The following is a 7,496-nucleotide window of genomic DNA, read 5'->3' as shown; positions in this document are numbered from 1 at the left end:
TTGGACAGAGAACAGAATTGTTAATCCATTTCTATAATTATAGATATTACAACTCATTGAAAGATTCAGAGGATGGTAAATTCTTTTCAATCTATGAGGAAATCTGGTAACTGTTAGCAATACCAACGTAACCAGGCATGATTTTGTTTCTTAACCATGTGCAACTTAGTCCCAGTCGACTTACGTGATATAAACAGTCAGAGCTAAATTGATCTTGTGTGCCTCATCATTAACTTATGAGGCAGTAACCTTTATTAACAGACTGTACATTATTGTTACCTCGCGTCTTTTCTGATCTCACAGAGTAATCAGAGAAATGTCATTCAAAGTCTCTCATCCCCTACTTAAAAGTTTGTATATTTCTACCATAAGAGTTAAAATACTTAGTATTCGAAAAAACTGTTTTGACTTTATTTTTAGTTGGTATAGTAGGCTGTGTTAAAGCAAGAGCACCATTCATATGCTTTATTAAGCAATCAAACCTCTGGTGGGACAGCAGTAAGTTCTTATAATGCTAAAATCTTGGATTCGATTCCCCGCGATGAACTCAGTAGGAAGTCTAATGTGGCTTTGCTCTAAAACAAACAAATAAACAAGTTCAAGCAGTCAAAATAACATTATGACAACTGCACAATAGCACACTTACAACTACAAACTTTTGGCTGGTGAACTTGGTGTTTCGTATAATTTAATCGCTACAGAATGCATTAATCCAAACTTTACAAGGAATGTAGTTCATCGGTAGTGCCATCTAACGATTATATTTTACATTTCTTATAGTTTTGTTATCAAATGCTTTAAATGTAATGTATAGTTAAATTAAATATAAACCTTTTGATACAAACGTATAAATTTATGTATGATCACGTCGGGTATAAATAAAGGAAAGCAAATTCTTATGAAGACTCAAACCTGGTGTAACACTTAAAATTACATTACTTTGAAACTTGTACAATTTTTAGGAAATCGTCTCTTATAGAAATTGATGGAATTTTATTATAACTAAGTTCAAATATGATACATATATATATAGTATAAAACATTGATAACAGGGTAAAGTTTAGAAAATAATAATCGTTTCCTACAAATATTTAACCTTTTAGTCAAGTCCACCTTAGAATATACAGAAACACCTTCCTTTATTATTTTCAAAAATCAGCGAACCATCAAACAAAATAATCTATGTTCCTTCTCTATTGTTTAAAATATTCCGACCTTATCAAAAAAAGTAACGCAATGAGTGAATTAAAAGGAACTATGAACTTATTACACCCAAAATATCCTTTACCCTGAATTTTTAGCTTACTTCAGAACATATCTTTTAGAGAGCGAAAAACCCCAACAGCGCATAGATAACCAATTCAAAAGAAATATAAAAAAACACAAACAAAAAATCTCACAATGCATAACCATTTTGTTTATTGATAAAACGGTCATGGCCAAAATCAGACAAGCTATTAAGAAATCAAAGTAACACAAAAATCAAGTTTTGTTTGTTTGTTTGTAATTAAGCACAAAGCTGCACAATGGGCTATCTGTGCTCTGCCCACCACGGGTATCGACCGGGCAGGGTGGTTAGGGCGCTCGACTCGCAATCTGTGGGTCGCGGGTTCGAATTCCCATCACACCAAACATGCTCGCCCTTTCAGCCGTGGGGGCGTTATAATGTGACGGTCAATCCCACTATTCATTGGTAAAAGAGTAGCCCAAGAGTTGGCGGTGGGTAGTGATAATAACTGCCTTCCCTCTAGTCTTACACTGCTAAAATAGGGACGGCTAGCGCAGATAGCCCTAGTGTAGCTTTGCGCGAAATTCAAACCACGGGTATCGCTGTGCCACTGGGGGGCATAACTTGAAGAAGTAAAGTACAGTCAACCTTCACGCCGACGCTGTATATAACTAGAACACTTGCTATTTAAAATTAATAGCGCATGTCAGAGATGTTAACTAAACAGTGTAATTTTAGTTTACTAAATGTGTGTGGGAACAGAAGGATCTTTACATACACGCAGCTCAGAAAGAACGTGTCAATATAATATAGAATTATGTTTGAATAAAATTAAATTGTAGTAAAGATTTTTTTATGTCGCACATAAGTTAACGAGCTATTACTATATACTGATGTCTTTATTCGTGTTCTGTTTATCTTGTAAGAATTTCACATTGTTTCAATAACAATAGATTGATCGTTTCTCAACCGTTTTACGTCAATATAAACAAAGAACGGTTTTTGAAGCGATGCTCTACATTTGTGCTAGAGATATCACAGTAAAGCTATTGAAATTGGTAAAGGTTTATTATCAAATAACTGAGAAAAAAATAAGTGGACTACAGCAACAAGGGTCATTTAGTTTGTCTCAAATTTGTCCACACATCTTCAGTCAACGCTGACAAAAATAATGATGGCAATCTTACATCGAAAACCCGTTAAAATATTATCTACCAATTAGATTTTATTATCACTGCATTCTTTCTATTATTGCGTTTTTGCATTTTGCATGATTTTCAAATGTTTAATTTGAGTTAAAACAACATTTACAACACTGTTACATAACAGAGAATTGTTACTAAATTATTTTTGAGCGAAAAATATATTGTTTTAACAATAGTATTTTACTCTTTTCTTAATTACCGTGTCGCTCTCTTATTTCTCTGTTTTGTCTTTTTAATGTTACTAATTTTCAGTGAGAATAAAAGATTATTTTTCGTTCGAAACTTTTAAATTGGTGCGTGAAAACCTTTGTACTGTGTGTATACTATAGATAAGTAGGGCATAACGCCTTTAGATTACGTTTCTAGCACGATAAGTTCAGAAACTTAGTACTGTGTCATCTGGGACATAAAGTTTGAAACCTATTCAGTTTACAATATTTAATTCGACGTATTTACTTCACTTAAAATTAAGAATTTAAATTTTATACGATATTATTTCTAAATTATTATTTTTAATATAATAGTAAATAAAAATATCGATCGTTTAATTATCCCCATGTAGGAATTTATCAGTAAAATATACAAACATCAAAGTTGAATACAATTGAAAATTTTGTTATTCTTGCAGATAAGAATTGAATTTGAAGCATGTTTGGATGTTCATGTACAGGCATTTCACATTGTTACGTCTCTAGTCGTTTGTTAATTTCCGGTATAAATTCTTCCCGAGGAACTTCAGCGATACAAGTCCTTTCTTAAATAAAACTGGTTTATTCTTTCTCGTTACAAACTTTGTAATACACTTAATTTCAACAGTCACTTTAACTTAAACACACGCTATAATTCACAACGATTCACGCACTTTTCTTACGGTCACTACCGCTTGCTTGACTCAATTATATGTCTATCTGCAATTATCTCTCTCCAATACAATTATTTGCCGGGCTTATATAATAAATTAGAGGGCGTCTGGCAAACACTAGAATAATCAAACTGATCAGTAAAAAAACAAAACAAGTAAATTTAGTGTTTGCGGATATAAACTCCGAGATAGACATGTTTAATCAATTTGTCACATTATAATTTCAGTAAACAATGGACAAACAAGGCCCACAAAGAGGTAAGGACAAATATCAAATATAATATGCTGGAAGTATGTCGAAAACCTGGCAGGGAAATCTCAGCAGATGGATAAACGAGGCAGAATGGTGATACTAGTAAGAAACCAACAACAGTATTGTGTGGAGCACTCTTAGAGGTAAGTTGTGACAAACTTAACAGTACAGAAACTCAAGAGACGTAGAGCACCAGATATTAATGAAATATCAAAAGAGCTTTTAAATCAGACATGGTTACAGCAACAGACGTTCACTATAATCTATTTCGGAAGATATGGGAAGAGGAGAAAACTATGGAAGACTGGATAGATGTTCATTTGATTAAAGGGGATGTGGAAAAATTTAAAAACTATCAAGGTATAATGCTTTCTGTTTCACGTAAAGTTTTTAACAGAATCATACTGGAGAGGCTGAAAGATGCAGTCTACAAAAAAAACGTCAGGATGAACAAGCGGGATTCCATCAGGATAGGTCATTGATAGACCATATTGCTACTCTATGCATCAGAGTAGAGCAGTCCATCGAATGGAATTCGTCTCTGTATGTCAACTTTATCGACTATGAGAAATTATTCGACAGTATGTATTGAAACATACTTTGGAAGCTGCTTAGACACTATAAACTACTAGAGAAGACTACATTTATGATGCAAACCGCATAACAAGGGATGGTGAGCAAAATGGTACGAGGGAGCTACCTTACTGATAGTTTTGAGGTTAATGTCAGGGTGCGACAAGGTTGTCTTCTGTCACCCTCCCTTTTCCTCTTAGCTGTACACTGGACCATAATAACAACAAGGGAAAAGAAACGGTATACAGTGGAACCAACTGGATGATTTAGAGTTTGCAAGCGACCTGACACTCCTCTCACACAATCTACAGCCAAACACATGAAAAATCACTACTCTGGAAATCAATTCAGCGAAATTAGAACTGCTTATAAACAAAGACAAAAACAATATGATAAAATACAACAGCACCAACAACAATACAGTCCTCTTGAGAGGAAAACCTTTGGGGAAAATCAACATATTTTACTACCTAGGCAGTTCCATTGACAAAATGGGCAGCACAAAAACAGAAGTCAAGACTAGAATCAGCAAAGCACCCTATCTGACTTTGAGAAACATCTGGAATTTTAAAGACTGAATGGAATGATTTCTACATGACGCCAAGAATGACAAGCTCCAGCCTTGGTCATTATCACTATTTGTCAGCTGAAGCAGTCTGTAGATGATACTGTTGGACAGCCTCTGCTGGTAGGAATAGGAAGCACTAGATGGTGAAGATATAAACTTGTGAGGCAGATAAAAGCTTCTGGATGACCTTAAGCATGTTATCAGTGCCACCATGGATTGTGAAAGCCCTGAAGCTCAGATATAAGCTACCCTCAAAAACGTGTCATTCTGATGCTCAGGTGCAAGGATAGGTCTTAGCATTCATCGAAATAAAGGAGTTCATAGACACGTATAAGACCTTATGCTTCTGATATCCATGGTGATCAGCCTTATGTTAATAGACACCCCTGTAGATGAGATATTTTTGCATCTACAGGTCTCTGTTGAGTAGGTGAAATAAATGTCCTCCGACATTCAATGGTGCAGCTAAAGAAGATCAAGACTACTTCTTTAAATGTTTCAAGCAGGTTACTGCTTGGATGTGGCAAAAGGCAATGTATTTCGTCATGTTAAGTTTGGATGGTCCAGTGATTGAAATTATCAAGTATTTAAGTGACTGCTATGTGTGGTTAAAATGTGCCATTGTTTCTTTGACAGGCCACATTCAAGGCTTGAAAGAAAGGTTATAAAGTGATTTTGGATGCTTGTGTGGACAATATGCATCACCTACACAACACCTTATTTGTGATAATGAGGATATTCTCATAGATAAGTTTATGAAACATCACATCGGCGTGGAAAATATGTTCTCCATAACAAAGGCCAGGCTTAAAGTGCTAACTTCAAACAGGTTCCAAGAAAGGAAGAAGCCTGCATCAGCAGCTGCATCCCTTCCACAATTAATGCATCATGGAAAGCTCTAGATCCACTGGGGACTACTGTAAGCATAATCCAGTAACTTGACACAGTTGCACTGGATATCAGTGAGCGGACGAGGCTTTCCATAATGGTTGTACTATAGCAGATGTTGCCAATACCTCTACCTAGTCATCATTCTGGAAGGAAGAGCTAAAACATTCGCTTGGATGCGAGCTGGTAGGCGACTTTTGACTGAATGACTCATATCTTATTTTACTAAAAATAGGCAACAATAACATACTTTAAGTAGAAATGAAAATGCTTACTGAGTATTGAAATCACTAAATTGTTCTCATTGAGGGGATTCATAAATTCTAAAAGTTTCATATTGTATGTTAAAAAATAATGTTGTAGAAGTAAAAAAAAAAAATGGTCATATTTCATCAGATAGGCTCATAACATGGAATATCAGTGGAATGTCTCTCCAAATGGCGAGTTTGTCCATTTGTTGAATAACTAACGGTGGATACCACATGAGAATTAAAGCCATTTACAGAAGCTGTGATGTCAAATAAAATAGCAAGAAAGAACATCCACTAAGGTTTGGACACCATGATTGATGGTTCAAGTGCTCTTAGAAGATGAACTTAATTTTATAATGCTTGGAGACAGCTTGAATGGGTAATGAAGAAAAACCTTTAATACAAGTTTAACATAACAGTAAATGTACAACAGTTCAACATGGTTTTGGTACCTGATGATGACAAAACCTTGTCGAAACGTTGTACATTTACTGTTTTGTTAAACTTATATTAAAGTTTTTTCTTCATTGCCCCTTCAAGTCGACTCCAAGCATTATTAGCCTCAAAGTGGGTTCCTCGTCATCGAATTTGAACTTAATCTTACTTTCCATGCAACAAGGTGAAGCATAACTACCATGGATTGAGAAACATAGTATACACACATACATAACCTGTAGTATTTGTATGAAAAGCTACAATTACATGAAAATAAGCTGTAGTGCTGTTATAAACTGCGAAGACATGATTTTCAATCCATATTATAGCTATAGGTCTCCAGAATTCTCAAGCAGGAAATACTTCATACTTTGAAAAATACAAACCGAGAATTACATGAATATATGCTAACATGCATTGGTGTTCTTTTCTGGCCATTTTTGCATCAAGACTTTGAGCAATTGTTCAATCATTATAGTGTGTGTGTACTGCCTAGAGAAGAAAGCCGACCAAAAGCAGAGAAAACTTCGACAGATAGGTATTGATTCTTCATTATGGAGACTAGCCTTGAATATATCTGATCTTCTCATGGTCACCGAACAAGGTAATTGTTATTGATTATTCCATCAAGTGAGTTGAGGCTAATCGATTGATTAATAAGTTAGTACAGTCATCTGCAGATGTGTTAGCTGAACAATGGTTATCATGATCTTTAGCACCCAGAGAAATTAACATAGACTAAGAAGAAAATTTAACAGCCAGTTATTTTCCGAGTAATGTAAATCGTTGGATGTATTGGAGATTTGCTTCCCGCTACTACCCCAGTCTCATAGATTAACAAAATTGGTAATATAGACTATCAATCAGATACTTACAAATTTGTTAATTCTGATTGTATCGAATGAGCATCGTGAGCAGAGACTGCGTTTAAGTAAGGTACATGCTAGTGGCATGGAAGCAATTCATTTCTGGATGAACAAGTCCATAACTCATTATCTAAAAACTTTGTCTGTCAACTACATGCTACAGCAGGTATGTGTTACACAGAAGTAGATTGGACACATTGACAACCTAAGCTGTGTATCACTGATGAACCTTTCATGCAAAAGCTAGATCAAGAATTACCGATGTTTCAGAGAAAATTAAAGCATTGCTTTGAAACCATTATGTATATGTATGTATGTATGCACGCATATATATATATATATATATATATATATATATATATATATA

The sequence above is a fragment of the Limulus polyphemus genome, unplaced genomic scaffold, assembly GCF_000517525.1.
Source record: "Limulus polyphemus unplaced genomic scaffold, Limulus_polyphemus-2.1.2 Scaffold137, whole genome shotgun sequence".
NCBI classification, from domain to species: Eukaryota; Metazoa; Arthropoda; class Merostomata; order Xiphosura; family Limulidae; genus Limulus; species Limulus polyphemus.
Note: the sequence above shows the minus strand (reverse complement) of the source record.